General features: G+C 31.5%; 2 non-coding genes across 2 annotated transcripts; both read right to left on the bottom strand.

Moving 5' to 3' along the window:
- Positions 1-6,416: 6,416 nt before the first annotated feature.
- On the bottom strand, positions 6,417-6,611 carry LOC131625766 (U2 spliceosomal RNA). The gene has a single exon (XR_009290943.1). It is a non-coding gene; the product is annotated as a U2 spliceosomal RNA (small nuclear RNA).
- A 10,928-nt stretch (positions 6,612-17,539) lies between these two features.
- On the bottom strand, positions 17,540-17,734 carry LOC131625765 (U2 spliceosomal RNA). Its single transcript, XR_009290942.1, has one exon. It is a non-coding gene; the product is annotated as a U2 spliceosomal RNA (small nuclear RNA).
- Between the last annotated feature and the right edge of the window lie 351 nt (positions 17,735-18,085).

Genomic DNA, 18,085 nt, shown 5'->3' with positions numbered 1-18,085 from the left:
ATGATACGCGTATGGAACCTAGTGATACGCGTATAGATGCGTATGGGCATTATGATACGCGTATGGTCGCTGTGAGTGCAAATTCCTGTGTTGTGATTTTTCTGGAAAGTTTAATGACGCATAACTTTCGATCTGTAGGCCTGTTTTGTGTGTCGTTTGAGGATGAGTGGACCTTATAGTGTGATAGTTTGGTTTACTGATGGTTTAATTGTATTTGAATGATGTGAAGGTATATATGAACATGCTTAATAATGATGATGATGATGATGAAATGAGTATAGATGATGCTACTCATAGTATGATGATGAAAGTATGTTATATATATATGTTACATGCATTCATAAACATTAATGAGGACTGAATCCTAGATGATGAGAGGATTTCAGTGAATGGCAGAATTCCCATTGTGTGGAATTTGTGCTGGCAGGGCCGTATCTGGATGATGATAGATCGGTCGGTGGATGATTTCCACTGGTGATGATTTGGTACCACATGCATAGTGTCAGTTTCATACATGTGCATGATTTGTTTATAGCATGATGATATATGTTATATGATGACTTGTCTGTTTATCTGTGGATGTGTGAATGACGTTTTGTCTGGATATGAAACAATTGGGTGAATGATATAACTATGAAATGTTATTATTTATGATGCAATAACATTGGTTAACTGTGATGAGACTCACCCTTACTTGTTGTCATTTTTTCAGATTGAGGATAGCGGCGTGACTTGGTGAGGATTAGCTCATAAGTCGGTTTTTAGTATTGTGTCGGTGTCATGCTCTGATAGATGTAACACTGGGAACGCTTTGTTTTTAGAGTTTTGATTTTAACTCTATTTGTATTTGTTTATGATGTTTGAAGTCTGATACATTATTGATGAATGTTGACTTGATGAATTAATTCCGCTGTGTAAACATGTTTTGCTTAATGAGTTATAATTACAAATGTTTTCAGTGGATGCATGATATGTACCGACGTGTGTTTTCTTCATTTTATGAATTGTGACACCTCTTGCATGTTTACTCTGATTAATAATTATTTAACTGCCGCGGGTTATTAGAGGGGTGTTACATGTTTTGTAGGTTATTAATCAAGCCCTATATAAAATATCATAGGTTTATGGACAGCATGTCAAAACCCCGGTTTGGTTCGTGAGCTCAATTTGGATTAAAAGCTCTCCTTGGTTCGAGATAATCATGTGTAAATCACACTTCTGCTTGGGGAATAATCCTTCTAATTATTTGTTTGGAAAGAATAATAACTTCTTCAATTCGTCATTTTGTAAAGAAGACTAACCGTTTATATCCCTTGCATACTGTTTTGTTGGAAGTTAGCCAAAAACTTCATTTTCTTTGTATAAGGGGTTTCGAGAGTTCAACCTACTAAAAGTTCTTAAGTTCGTTGGATATTCCCAAGATTAAATATTGGGGACAAGACTAAGTCTTATTGATTGAACTAATATAAATCCTGATGTCTTCTCTCTTCCATTAACTTTTACTTTCCGCATTTTCTTCTTAAATTCCGCTGCTAATTTCTAAATTATTTTTAAATTATTTTAAACTCTTAAAATGATCCTAAAAGTTTTTCAAACTATCCTTTTTATGAAACACATAATTCACCCCCCTTTTGTGTGCGGAGTCACATGTCCAACATATATATTCACAAAAAGTGCCCTTGGGAGAGATGGTAGTTGAATAGAGTATGTGTCATGTCATTTAACCCATTCAACATTTGGCATTTTCTCAACTGCTCAGCTCCTATCCTTGCACGCCATTCCTAACTAGTCTTTTGTGTTGTAGCATATCTTTTCCTAGGAGGATGTGATGGGACAAATTTTTTCTAAATCTCTTCATCAAATAATTTATATGAGGTATATATTTAATTATTGCAATCCCTGACAGTCGATCTAGATATATTTGAGAGAGTTATGGACAATACACCCCAAATTAAGAGTTAATATTACTTGACAGGAATTATTTTTCATCGACGAATATGCTTCCATTTTGATCTAGGTGATTCAAAACACTATGTTTTATTTTTTCCAATTATAGATAATGCCCAAGAGTCTCGCCAATTGGGGAATTCAAATCTCAACCTTTCCCAGGGAGTGGGAATTTCATTCAAACGAATAGGTTTATAGTACTACAAATTCTTCACAAACACACATGCAATGAGAAATTTGTACGGGGTTTTTATTAAACAACCCCGTTTGGATTTATCACTACCATATCTCTTCACTCGACCTTCCTCTTTCACTATTAATTGAAAAAGGGTTTCTAGAAATTTTGTATCCAATTTAGACTATAACACCTTTTTGTATCGAACTTACGTTCTTTTACAATGATACTTTTTTAAAAGAAACTTGTATCTTTGTAAGTTGCCATTGTATCGTATTTTAAATTGATTTCCAATTTTTACATTTATCCCTCATATGCACATACTTATTTTCAAGCAAACATTTGATCAGATACATTTTTTATCTTGGAACTTTATTGAATCTCTGAATTTATGTTGTACATTATCAATATTATTTATGTTGTGACATTTTCTTTTCTTCCACGTTGTCAGAAAGCTTCTTCGAAGGACTATATTATTTGTCATCTTACAAACATCATTCACCTCTTCTGATTTTAAATGTCATAAATATTTATGACCTTCAAATAGTTAAGTTGTGACTGTGTTGCAAGGAATTAAAATCCAACAAAATAAAAATAAGGGTTTACTTCTCCAAGTGAAGATTTTTGCAGAAGAAGTTTGGGGTTTCTGATTCCTTCGATTATATCAAGGGATCAAACAAGGGACCTATAGCAGGGTTAAGTGAAGACTATTGTTGATAGGAGCCTGGAACAAATTTTGGATCTAAGAAGGTGAACTGATTCAAGGTCGAGTGAAGATCTTGTTGAATTCAGTCTTGTGAGTTGTATAAATCAGAAGAAAAATATTAAGATTAAAGTTGGTTATTTGTTGATTTTAATTTTCAGCATTATTTGACATTATTTTATTCTATTTTAATTTGCTTTGTAAAATATTTATATAGTGGAAGAATAACAAATTTCCAATAAGAACTCATTGGAGACTGGATTAGGTACTAGCAAGGACAAATGAATTGAACCAGTATAAATTGTTGTGCAATTTACTCTATCCCTCTATTCAAATTCCAGTGTATATTTGTATGATCTTAAGATTTATCTGCTTTCTAGGTTTTTGTATGCGGCTAGGCTTACTACTTACAGTAATTTCATGTAGTAAACATAGGTCCAGGATAGATTAAGTCTGTCAAAAAATATTTTTTTTTATTATAGTTGTAAAAACTTGTCATATTAGATTTATATTTCAGTTAATAAAGTTAAATTTAAAAGTCTCATCTAAATTAAACTCGATTAATTGACGCATTGCTTGTTTAGCATCTTCATCCATCATTTTCTTAATATTTTCTAGCTACAGTGTAAATCAAGAAATTAATCCAAATGCAACTTTTGTGGAATCCTCTTCCAAGCTTTTTGAAAAGTCTAATTTTGAAGAAAACATTTTGAAATATGTTTTCGGAAAAAGGTTTATCCAACGTCCCCTTCGAGGCCATTCTACACCCATATTCTACCCAACACTCAACACTAAAACAGTTATAAAAGTGTATAGAAAAACCTAATGCAATTTAGATGGGTCAAAAAATAGCTTTGACAATTTGTGAATCATCATCAACCAAGCATTTCATCATATGCATTTCTGATCTTGGACCCTTATAGAATCTCTGAATTTGTGTCGTACATTATCAATATGATTGATATTATTTGCATTGCAAAATTTTACTCTCCATTCTTCATATAAACCGGTATTGAAGTGGGTATCATAATATTAAATTTAAGTTATGATAAATATCATGTTAAATTTCAAAATGAAACATAATATAAATAATATAAATGGTTTTAAATTATTTATTTAAAGACATTACTACTAAATAAAAGATCTTTAAATATATTAACAACTCAGGCTAAAATTTTAAAATAAATAAGTTTAAGACTAAAAAAAGTTGTATGACAAGTATCATCATGTAAAATCTAAACCTAATTTTTCTTCCTAACATCAAAAGTAAGAATTACCAAACTGAAATCAACCAAACTTTATCACAAATCTACCAAATACACATAAAATGTGTTTATGAAGTGCAAATATTTATAATAACCTCAACTTATTTTTCTCTCGCCAAAGATTTTAGGTGTTCTCTGTTCATATTTGTAAAAAGAAAAGCTCTTGTAAAAATTCACTTCATTAAAATATTTTATAAAGAGATTTATTCTTAATACTTACTAACACATAAAGAAAAACTGACAATAGTAGAAAAAACGCTCGTGAGAATGTCATGCTGATTACCCAGATCCATCCAACGGCATACCACATGCCACGTCGTGTTCCACACACGTGAACTTATCAACCATCTCCCTTAGTTAAAATGGAAAACACACCACTTCACTAGTCTTCAAAACCTTTTCCATTCAAACTTGGATAAAATGAACGTCGGAGAGGGATATGGCGTTTCCCCTCCTATGTAAGGGGATTGCTTTATTAGCACTCAAGCAGTGGTGGATGCTTGGATGTTAGTAAAAAGTAACAATTGACTTCCTTTTTAAAGATAGTAGCTTGTTTAACAAAATAAGAGATTGAGTGTGTTCCTTAAGGTCTATTTGGCTTAAGGAATTACTCTCTCTGTTCCATTTTAAGTGTCATTTTAGCAAAATGCTCTTCAACCAAGATAGTGGATTGTTAGAGTTACTTTTCCTATCATACCCTTATTTATTTTTTCTTTCCAAATAAATTCATTCAAACACTCTTTTTCCAATAATTAATTGAAAAATGTGAGGTGGAGTTATTGAGAAAATAAGAGTATAATTGACAAATTATAACATTAAATTATAAAACGACACTTAAATAGGAACAAAATAATTCTTCTAAAATGACACTTAAAAAGGAACTGAGGGATTATGTTTTTGTTTGTTTAACTATCATTTTCTGCGTGGTGCCTCCTTAACTTCTTTAGTTGCAGCGGGCCGAGAGAAAATATTAGCGACAAGCGGCCTTTTACGCATTGTTTGTCTACCATCTTCATCTGTTATTTTCATAATACTTTCTAGCTACAGTGCAAATCTTAAAAGCAATCAAAGCGCATATTTTGTAAAATTCTTTGCAAATCTTTTTAAAAACTCAGATTTCAAAGAAAATGTTTTGAAGTTGGTTTTTGGAAAAAGGCATATCCAACATCCCCTTCTAGAGAATTCTACACACTCGTATTCTACCCAACATCCATCACCAAAATAGCCAAAAAAGTGTTAAACAAGTTAATGTGATTAAGATGGGTCAAAAAATATCTTTGACAATTTGTGAATCATCAATCAATATTTAGCTATACACATATTTATTGTCAATCAAACATTTCATCAGATGTAGTTATGATATTGGTCCCCTTATAGAACCTCTGCACTTGTGTTGTGCATTATCATGACGATTGATATTATTTGCCTTGCGGCATTTTACTTTTCATTCTTTGTATAAAAACTAGAATTGATAGAAATTCACTTCATTAAAATATTTTATAAACAAATTAATTCTTAAGACTTACTAAAACATAAAGAAGATAAGAAAAAGAGCTCAAATTTTTCAGAACCAAATTCATTTCATCATCTTCTTGTATTATTTATTTATTCCTTTCTTTAAGGTTTTAATAGAAGAAATCGATTTCTATTATTTCCACCTGCTGGAGACAATGAATACACAGTACACAATTGGAGCCACGGTATCGACTTTCACACGGTATGATCGAATTGTAGAGTGTAAGATGACTAGACAGTCTAATATCTAATGTCGCTCGCTTGAATTTTCATGAATGAATAATATCGCAGAAAATTATTTTACTATTAAGATCCATGAGTTATGTTAGTCTTATATTTTGAGTATTTTTAATTTCATCCATGAGTCCTACTATTAAGATCCATGAGTTATGTTTTAGAATATTATTTTACTCATATATTTTGAGTAATTTATAATTTCATCCATGAGCTCTACTATTAAGAGTCCATGAGTAATGTTTTAGAATATTATTTAACATTTTGAGTGTTTATAATTTCGTTAACATCCATCCATCATCCACTATTAAGATCCAGAATATTATTTTACTCTTATATTTTGAGTATTTATAATTTCATTAACATCCATCATCCATGAGTTCTACACTAAAGAAATTTTATAAGGAACCACAGTGGTATTAATCCCACATGGGGAGTAGACTTTGCAATTTGAGATAAAAACATATAGCCAATCAAGAGAGTTTTGTTTCACGATATCAGGATGTTACTAATAAAAACAAATAAAATAAATTTTGGAAGATAATAAAAATTACAGAAAAAAATTAAACTTGAATTGGTGGGGTGCGCCAGCAATTGCTATAGTGCAACGCAAGAGCGACACGCGAGAGGCCCAGTAGCAAGCTACTGTGGTGGACTCTCCCCCTCAAGAAATAAATTTAATATCGTGTGGACCATTGGCCCACATATCAGATATTAAACTGATAAGAACAGATACTACACTTGATCTTAGCCAAAAGGCCGAGAAAGGTATGCTTATTACCTTCTCTGGCTTTGCTTTTTATATTACACATTTTCTCTGTTTCTTCCTTTGTTTCCCAATGTGGGACTTCAATCAGTACACAATTCCTTCCATTTTGAACTTCAACTTACAGGGTAAAGCACTCGACCACTGTTCCTTTTCTCTTCTCTTATTACTAATACTACAACAACAACAACATCTACAAAATTCTCTCTCGTCTTCTTTACTTTGAATTTGTTACTGCTTCGGCAATTTAAGACCACCCCCTTGCTGTGCTTCACTTCTTCCTCATCAATCTAAGACCACCCCCTACTGTGCTTCACTTCTTCCTATTAGCATCAATTAATCATTGAGGAAGCTATTAACATCCCAAGTATTACCAAACACTTTTCTTATTCCTCAAACTAACTCACCTTTTTCTTTCTTTCAATTCCTCTAACATCATCAATCAATCAAACACCCCTTATTCTATCTTTACTTTACTGCTTCATTTCTTCCTCCTATAACCTTATACTATCTTTACTGCTTCATTTCTTCCTATAACCATGCATCAATAAGGGGGTATGGAACTATATAATTTACCCTATCTAACAATCTTCTTTATCATTCAACCCATATATTGTTTTGTTTATCATCATCGGCTGCTTCCATATTGTTTATCATTCATGCATGCCCCCTCACTACTTCTTTTCTCACGCCTATGTATTTCTAACCATTCTAAATCAACTTAATATTTTTTAAATCAATTATTCTTTCTATTCAAAATCAACTTAATATTCTTCAACTTATTCTTTCTATTCAAAATCAACTTAATATTCTTTAAATAAATTATTCTTTCTATTCAAAATCAACTTAATTTATTTTAAATAAATTATTCTTTCAATTCAAAATCATCAAATTAATATCTAGTGCAAAATGGAGATTAAAATATTTTCTTTTTTTTAAATTAATACCCTCACAACCGTTTCTTTGATATTCTTGCAATCCGCATCTAAACTTGTAAAATTGTTTGACTAATCACACACCCGACTTCAATAATATAATTTTTAAACCAGATTTTTCTCTTATCAAATTTATAAATATCTAATGTTCTTTTCTAAATATTTTTCTATTTGATTTTAGTCCCGATATCAAAATTTCTTTCTACTTGATCCTGCAATTTCAAAACCATTTTAATTCGGTTCTTCGTCTCATTTTGTGTGTGGAAAAACACGTAAATTGAGGTCGTGTCACGTGGGGTTAGACGTTGCTAAATAATTTATAATGTTAATATATGATAGATTTTTTATTCTCCATTTTATTAATGATGTTCTATTTCGCCGCTCATTGATAAAAGCTTGTTCCTTAATAGCGACGCAATAACACTCAAATTATTTTAGTGTAAATCCATCTGTTTCTCCAACAAAAGTGAGAAATTGGGCACACGTTCGATGTTTGCGGAAAATTAAAGCTTTCAATATTTAGGCCAACGCGCATCAAATATACCTCACGGGTTTTGTCTAGCTGCCATCATTTTTGAACTCGCCGATTCTTCTTTCTAATATGAAGTTTTCTTGATTTACACGACATGACCATCATGTAGTTCATCCTTCATTGATATACAATTTTGGATTTCTTAAATATTATTTTATTATTATGGGTGCGGATATAGAAATATTTATTTAAAATAAATTTAGATGGTATTTCGATGTGGAACAGAAAATCAGTAATATAAAGATGAGTCGTTTTTTTCCGTATTGTGGTACGAGCCTTCGATGCGGTGGATCGAGGGGGTACCTGGATGGTTTAACACTACAAAAGTAAAGAGAGGTGTAATTTTGATAGAGGAGATGAATGGATACATGTTATGACGAGTGACTGAGCATATATGATGGACGGTTAAAACCCTTCTCGTTTAGTCTTAGACTGTTTGGCCAATTTTGCAGAGCTTTTGACCGGCCTCGAACACATGGTAATATGTATTCACTTAAGAATGGGATCTACTGCTTCCCTTAGCAGAGTTAAGATTATCTTATGCTACCTAAGGATGTGCAAAATATCCAAGGCCCAAATCCATTTTAAATATCCGAATATAATGAAATGGCTATCAACCGAATAATTTTTAAATGGTTGGTTATCCAACCATATTTTATTTTTGGATCTGATTATTATCCAAAAGCCCAAAGTCCATCTGGTTCCAAATTTGACCTTTCAAATTCAATTTTATTTCAAATTTCAGAAAGCGTATTTCGCTTCATCTTCAACCTCAAGAGATTTTCCTTCTCAATTGCATCACGTTTTCAGGTAGACACATTTCCCCTAATCATAACTCATCTTTTTTCCTTATTCAAAGCTTATCCTCTACCATTTTTTTCACCACGGCTTCAAGGTTTTGCTCAAATTTGTGACGTTCCCTAATCCCAAATTCCACTATAAATTTGCTCTACTATAAGTTTCTTCTCGAAGTTGTTCTAGCAATTTCAAATGCATCAAATTTCGAACTCCTTTCTTGACTTGTTCAGGTGTTATGAGTTTAGGGGCAATATATCACTTGTGTACCAAACATGGACTATTTGCTTCTTAGTCTAATTTTTTTATAAAAAAATCTATGTGAGGTTAAAAATCACAATCTACTCTAATCATGTTCAGTATGTCTGAATTTGGTAATTGCAATTTGAATCAAGTTTTGTTTGGTAAGAATTTTAAACATATATTTAGTCGTTAAAGCTATCACATGAGTTATGGTACCTTGGCATTTTTATTTACTTGTTTTAACATCATCACTATAGAATCCATAACGAAACTCGATTCGATCATATATCATATATACTTGCTTGTGTATCCATTTTCAACCTAACTAAGTCCTACCTAAATAAGAACATACTTGTGGCCACTAATTCTTTCACTCCAGTTCTGGATATATGAAAGGAGCAATAAAACCACGCCACTTTCCATTTTAAGTTAAATATACTATTGCAACCACACAAATTATGTTCATGGCTACCTACCACCTATAATGTAATGATGAGTGATCTTGAGTTTATGAATAGTAAATGTATATGGATTAAAACTGAAGCTAATGCAATATTACTAGCCAAAAATAATACTTATTGTTGGCTAATTTGCTCTATTGTTTTGTTTTGTATTTTAGTTTGGTTGTTATGAATGTAATATTGTGTTTGGAGCTACCATAGGTTATGACTTATGATCAATATTGTTGCACTACTACAAATGATACATTTTAAGACGGAACTTTCACCTCACCTAACAAAAAACCGAGGTGTAAACCACAGATGCGTTACATTTTAATTTTTTTTTTTTAAAAAAATACTATATGTTCCCTTGGTTGAGCTGACAACCTAGAATTTGTCAACAAATTTGATGCTTTGAAAATTAAAACGAAAAAAACAGGTTAAATTTAATTTATGCAAATGTACTATACCCCTTCGATTTTTAACAAAAATCAGGGTAAAAGTAACGCAGTTTTGAAAATTCAAAAAATACAGTTGTTGGGGATCGAACGCATTACCAGTGCCACTTTCCCCTCTATTATTCAAAAACAGATGGGTAAAATGGTTGATTTTCATGTCGACCTTCGTTACCTTGCCTGGGTAACCGAGGTTATATCCCTTTCTCGTCCAAGGTGAAATGGGATTATTTATAGGAGTGTTCTCAAAGTAAATCAAGCTTTTCCAAGCAATAACCATTATTTGCTTGCTTGACTATTTGTTTTATTTTGTTTTGAATTAGAATATGAAGGACTGTGTTTTTTTACTTGCAGTTTGGAGTCATGTTTTAGGCACCGACGATGTTGTTGATGGAATGGACATTGCCCTCGGAAAATGTATTATGCTTGATCTGTATTTGTTTGAAACTTGTATCCTTTTTGAAATATATTGTTTGGATTTCTCATGCTAACATAATTGAAGTATAGCAAGAAATTTTGACCAAAATATCGCCAAAGTATGTCAAAATTAAAAATATCATAATTAATAAAACCGATTTTAAATATATGATTTTTGTTGTTGTAAAAATTGGGTCTTAAGAACAAAATTTAAAAAATAATCAGTTTTTAAATAAATTAAAACTGGATAAATATCAGTTTTAAAAATAATTTGATTTTCAAACAAAAAAACAAAGTGGTTTTTATCCAAATTTATAAATTACCAGTTTAAGACTATTTTTTCTTAAAACTACTAGTTTAAACCGGAGTTGTAAGAAAATGGTTGTGTACCCATAACCGAGTTAATAGCCTTTTGATTTGAAATGCGGTTATGATTATAAATCCAAACCATTTTAATGGTTTAAAATTAGATATGATTTGGTCTCTAAAAATAACCAACCATGTGAATCCCAAGTGCTACTTTTCTATTCACATGCGATGGGAATTACTCTTTCTTCTTTTAAAAAATTAATCATGAAATGATATCTTTTTGTAATCATCTTTTTGTAGAAGCAATCATGTATACAAATTAATTTCCTAGAGGGACCAGGTTAGATCATAATCCTTAAGAAGTCAGTAACAGTTGTTATTGAGGTTTTCCTTGAGTGACTAAGTTTAGTTAGAATACTCTAGATGTCATTGACGGTTTTTCTTTGAGTTGTAATTCCTTGAGGGTGTAAAGGTTTAGTCAGGATCCTTGAGAAGACATCGAAGGGTGGTCTTTATGGTTGTGATCATGAAATTAATTATTGGATTAAGTCCTTATTGATAAGGAAAAATCATTGTGGTGGGTGGACTAGACTTACCTAGTTAACGGTGATCCAGGATAAAAATACTTGTGTCTTTAATTATTTTAGTTTACTTTATGCATGAGTATTGTTTGAAGTTCGGGAGTTTGAAAAGATTTAATTCTAGAAACCCAATTCAAAATCCTTTTTCTTGTGTTTCATTGAACCTTCATTTTTTTTAGTTACCATTTGAGTTAAAATCCTACACCCATGAGAGACCCGTGGGATTTAGGAACTTAAAACACTCTACAACCATAATCAACCTTTATATCAATTCCATGGTGAAATAAAAGTCACTTTCAAATCAACCAACTTAAAATCAAAGGTGTGCATCATCCATTACCTTCAAACTATAATCCTTTATCAAAGAAATGTGAACCATAGTTATGTATTTAAAGAAGATGATGTACCCCTCTAGCTTTTAACCCAAGGGATTCCAATAATTTAGGTGGAAGGAATTTTTCACCACCTGATTCGGTCTAAAGAGGACCAGCCGACCAGACTTCCTTATGAAGCAATGATCACCAAAATCTTAGCAACATTCAACATTTATACAAAGAATTAAGTTTTAGAATCAACCAACCATAATATCATCTATATTGCGCTCGGAGAAATAAATGTTCTCGTCAAACCTGGAGTACTTCAGGATGGCCCATTAATCAAGGAAGAAGAAGATTAGAAGAAGTAAAAGACACAAAGATCAACAAAGTTTTCCAATATGTTAGAACATAGCCCATGATATGGATAAGATCAAGAAAATTATCACAAGGGGTGATGATACCTATGGCAATGAATAGACTCCTTTATGTGTCTAAACATATGTTTGTTGCTTCTTTCACCACTTCCTTAAGAGGTGCATTATCATCATCAAAAAATTAGAAAATGGGGAACCATGTTTTGTAGGTTATTAATCAAGCCCTATATAAAATATCATAGGTTTATGGACAGCATGTCAAAACCCCGGTTTGGTTCGTGAGCTCAATTTGGATTAAAAGCTCTCATTGGTTCGAGATAATCATGTGTAAATCACACTTCTGCTTGGGGAATAACCCTTCTAATTATTTGTTTGGAAAGAATATTAACTTCTTCAATTCGTCATTTTGTAAAGAAGACTAACCGTTTATATCCTTTGCATACTGTTTTGTTGGAAGTTAGCCAAAAACTTTATTTTCTTTGTATAAGGGGTTTCGAGAGTTCAACCTACTAAAAGTTTTTAAGTTCGTTGGATACTCCCAAGATTAAATATTGGGGACAAGACTAAGTCTTCTTGATTGAACTAATATAAATCCTGATGTCTTCTCTCTTCCATTAACTTTTACTTTCCGCATTTTCTTCTTAAATTCCGCTGCTAATTTCTAAATTATTTTTAAATTATTTTAAACTCTTAAAATGATCCTAAAAGTTTTTCAAACTATCCTTTTTATGAAACACATAATTCACCCCTTTTTGTGTGCGGAGTCACATGTCCAACATATATATTCACAAAAAGTGCCCTTGGGAGATATGGTAGTTGAATAGAGTATGTGTCATGTCATTTAACCCATTCAACATTTGGCATTGTCTCAACTGCTCAGCTCCTATCCTTGCATGCCATTCCTAACTAGTCTTTTGTGTTGTAGCATATCTTTTCCTAGGAGGATGTGATGGGACAAATTTTTTCTAAATCTCTTCATCAAATAATTTATATGAGGTATATATTTAATTATTGCAATCCCTGACGGTCGATCTAGATATATTTGAGAGAGTTATGGACAATACACCCCAGATTTAGAGTTAATATTACTTGACAGGAATTATTTTTCATCGACGAATATGCTTCCATTTTGATCTAGGTGATTCTAAACACTATGTTTTATTTTTTCCAATTATAGATAATGCCCAAGAGTCTCGCCAATTGGGGAATTCAAATCTCAACCTTTCCCAGGGAGTGGGAATTTCATTCAAACGAATAGGTTTATAGTACTACAAATTCTTCACAAACACACATGCAATGAGAAATTTGTACGAGGTTTTTATTAAACAACCCCGTTTGGATTTATCACTACCATATCTCTTCACTCGACCTTCCTCTTTCACTATTAATTGAAAAAGGGTTTCTAGAAATTTTGTATCCAATTTAGACTATAACACCTTTTTGTATCGAACTTACGTTCTTTTACAATGATACTTTTTTAAAAGAAACTTGTATCTTTGTAAGTTGCCATTGTATCGTATTTTAAATTGATTTCCAATTTTTACATTTATCCCTCATATGCACATACTTATTTTCAAGCAAACATTTGATCAGATACATTTTTTATCTTGGAACTTTATTGAATCTCTGAATTTATGTTGTACATTATCAATATTATTTATGTTGTGACATTTTCTTTTCTTCCACGTTGTCAGAAAGCTTCTTCGAAGGACTATATTATTTGTCATCTTACAAACATCATTCACCTCTTCTGATTTTAAATGTCATAAATATTTATGACCTTCAAATAGTTAAGTTGTGACTGTGTTGCAAGGATTGAAAATCCAACAAAATAAAAATAAGGGTTTTCTTCTCCAAGTGAAGATTTTTGCAGAAGAAGTTTGGGGTTTCTGATTCCTTCGATTATATCAAGGGATCAAACAAGGAACCTATAGCAGGGTTAAGTGAAGACTATTGTTGATAGGAGCCTGGAACAAATTTTGGATCTAAGAAGGTGAACTGATTCAAGGTCGAGTGAAGATCTTGTTGAATTCAGTCTTGTGAGTTGTATAAATCAGAAGAAAAATATTAAGATTAAAGTTGGTTATTTGTTGATTTTAATTTTCAGCATTATTTGACATTATTTTATTCTATTTTAATTTGCTTTGTAAAATATTTATATAGTGGAAGAATAACAAATTTCCAATAAGAACTCATTGGAGACTGGATTAGGTACTAGCAAGGACAAATGAATTGAACCAGTATAAATTGTTGTGCAATTTACTCTATCCCTCTATTCAAATTCCAGTGTATATTTGTATGATCTTAAGATTTATCTGCTTTCTAGGTTTTTGTATGCGGCTAGGCTTACTACTTACAGTAATTTCATGTAGTAAACATAGGTCCAGGATAGATTAAGTCTGTCAAAAAATATTTTTTTTTATTATAGTTGTAAAAACTTGTCATATTAGATTTATATTTCAGTTAATAAAGTTAAATTTAAAAGTCTCATCTAAATTAAACTCGATTAATTGATGCATTGCTTGTTTAGCATCTTCATCTATCATTTTCTTAATATTTTCTAGCTACAGTGTAAATCAAGAAATCATCCCAAATGCAACTTTTGTGGAATCCTCTTCCAAGCTTTTTGAAAACTCTAATTTTGAAGAAAACATTTTGAAATATGTTTTCGGAAAAAGGTTTATCCAACGTCCCCTTCGAGGCCATTCTACACCCATATTCTACCCAACACTCAACACTAAAACAGTCATAAAAGTGTATAAAAAAACCTAATGCAATTTAGATGGGTCAAAAAATAGCTTTGACAATTTGTGAACCATCATCAACCAAGCATTTCATCATATGCATTTCTGATCTTGGACCCTTATAGAATCTCTGAATTTGTGTCGTACATTATCAATATGATTGATATTATTTGCATTGCAAAATTTTACTCTCCATTCTTCATATAAACCGGTATTGAAGTGGGTATCATAATATTAAATTTAAGTTATGATAAATATCATGTTAAATTTCAAAATGAAACATAATATAAATAATATAAATGGTTTTAAATTATTTATTTAAAGACATTACTACTAAATAAAAGATCTTTAAATATATTAACAACTCAGGCTAAAATTTTAAAATAAATAAGTTTAAGACTAAAAAAAGTTGTATGACAAGTATCATCATGTAAAATCTAAATCTAATTTTTCTTCCTAACATCAAACGTAAGAATTACAAAACTGAAATCAACCAAACTTTATCACAAATCTACCAAATACACATAAAATGTGTTTATGAAGTGCAAATATTTATAATAACCTCAACTTATTTTTCTCTCGCCAAAGATTTTAGGTGTTCTCTGTTCATATTTGTAAAAAGAAAAGCTCTTGTAAAAATTCACTTCATTAAAATATTTTATAAAGAGATTTATTCTTAATACTTACTAACACATAAAGAAAAACTGACAATAGTAGAAAAAACGCTCGTGAGAATGTCATGCTGATTACCCAGATACATCCAACGGCATACCACATGCCACGTCGTGTTCCACACACGTGAACTTATCAACCATCTCCCTTAGTTAAAATGGAAAACACACCACTTCACTAGTCTTCAAAACCTTTTCCATTCAAACTTGGATAAATGAACGTCGGAGAGGGATATGGCGTTTCCCCTCCTATGTAAGGGGATTGCTTTATTAGCACTCAAGCAGTGGTGGATGCTTGGATGTTAGTAAAAAGTAACAATTGACTTCCTTTTTAAAGATAGTAGCTTGTTTAACAAAATAAGAGATTGAGTGTGTTCCTTAAGGTCTATTTGGCTTAAGGAATTACTCTCTCTGTTCCATTTTAAGTGTCATTTTAGCAAAATGCTCTTCAACCAAGATAATGGATTGTTAGAGTTACTTTTCCTATCATACCCTTATTTATTTTTTCTTTCCAAATTAATTCATTCAAACACTCTTTTTCCAATAATTAATTGAAAAATGTGAGGTGGAGTTATTGAGAAAATAAGAGTATAATTGACAAATTATAACATTAAATTATAAAACGACACTTAAATAGGAACAAAATAATTCTTCTAAAATGACACTTAAAAAGGAACTGAGGGATTATGTTTTTGTTTGTTTAACTATCATTTTCTGCGTGGTGCCTCCTTAACTTCTTTAGTTGCAGCGGGCCGAGAGAAAATCTTAGCGACAAGCGGCCTTTTACGCATTGCTTGTCTACCATCTTCATCTGTTATTTTCATAATACTTTCTAGCTACAGTGCAAATCTTAAAAGCAATCAAAGCGCATATTTTGTAAAATTCTTTGCAAATCTTTTTAAAAACTCAGATTTCAAAGAAAATGTTTTGAAGTTGGTTTTTGGAAAAAGGCATATCCAACATCCCCTTCTAGAGAATTCTACACACTCGTATTCTACCCAACATCCATCACCAAAATAGCCAAAAAAGTGTTAAACAAGTTAATGTGATTAAGATGGGTCAAAAAATATCTTTGACAATTTGTGAATCATCAATCAATATTTAGCTATACACATATTTATTGTCAATCAAACATTTCATCAGATGTAGTTATGATATTGGTCCCCTTATAGAACCTCTGCACTTGTGTTGTGCATTATCATGACGATTGATATTATTTGCCTTGCGGCATTTTACTTTTCATTCTTTGTATAAAAACTAGAATTGATAGAAATTCACTTCATTAAAATATTTTATAAACAAATTAATTCTTAAGACTTACTAAAACATAAAGAAGATAAGAAAAAGAGCTCAAATTTTTCAGAACCAAATTCATTTCATCATTTTCTTGTATTATTTATTTATTCCTTTCTTTAAGGTTTTAATAGAAGAAATCGATTTCTATTATTTCCACCTGCTGGAGACAATGAATACACAGTACACAATTGGAGCCACGGTATCGACTTTCACACGGTATGATCGAATTGTAGAGTGTAAGATGACTAGACAGTCTAATATCTAATGTCGCTCGCTTGAATTTTCATGAATGAATAATATCGCAGAAAATTATTTTACTATTAAGATCCATGAGTTATGTTAGTCTTATATTTTGAGTATTTTTAATTTCATCCATGAGTTCTACTATTAAGATCCATGAGTTATGTTTTAGAATATTATTTTACTCATATATTTTGAGTAATTTATAATTTCATCCATGAGCTCTACTATTAAGAGTCCATGAGTAATGTTTTAGAATATTATTTAACATTTTGAGTGTTTATAATTTCGTTAACATCCATCCATCATCCACTATTAAGATCCAGAATATTATTTTACTCTTATATTTTGAGTATTTATAATTTCATTAACATCCATCATCCATGAGTTCTACACTAAAGAAATTTTATAAGGAACCACAGTGGTATTAATCCCACATCGGGAGTAGACTTTGCAATTTGAGATAAAAACATATAGCCAATCAAGAGAGTTTTGTTTCACGATATCAGGATGTTACTAATAAAAACAAATAAAATAAATTTTGGAAGATAATAAAAATTACAGAAAAAAATTAAACTTGAATTGGTGGGGTGCGCCAGCAATTGCTATAGTGCAACGCAAGAGCGACACGCGAGAGGCCCAGTAGCAAGCTACTGTGGTGGACTCTCCCCCTCAAGAAATAAATTTAATATCGTGTGGACCATTGGCCCACATATCAGATATTAAACTGATAAGAACAGATACTACACTTGATCTTAGCCAAAAGGCCGAGAAAGGTATGCTTATTACCTTCTCTGGCTTTGCTTTTTATATTACACATTTTCTCTGTTTCTTCCTTTGTTTCCCAATGTGGGACTTCAATCAGTACACAATTCCTTCCATTTTGAACTTCAACTTACAGGGTAAAGCACTCGACCACTGTTCCTTTTCTCTTCTCTTATTACTAATACTACAACAACAACAACATCTACAAAATTCTCTCTCGTCTTCTTTACTTTGAATTTGTTACTGCTTCGGCAATTTAAGACCACCCCCTTGCTGTGCTTCACTTCTTCCTCATCAATCTAAGACCACCCCCTACTGTGCTTCACTTCTTCCTATTAGCATCAATTAATCATTGAGGAAGCTATT

Source organism: Vicia villosa, unplaced genomic scaffold (assembly GCF_029867415.1).
Source record: "Vicia villosa cultivar HV-30 ecotype Madison, WI unplaced genomic scaffold, Vvil1.0 ctg.000236F_1_1_1, whole genome shotgun sequence".
NCBI classification, from domain to species: Eukaryota; Viridiplantae; Streptophyta; class Magnoliopsida; order Fabales; family Fabaceae; genus Vicia; species Vicia villosa.
Note: the sequence above shows the minus strand (reverse complement) of the source record. Positions and strands in the feature narration are given on the sequence as shown.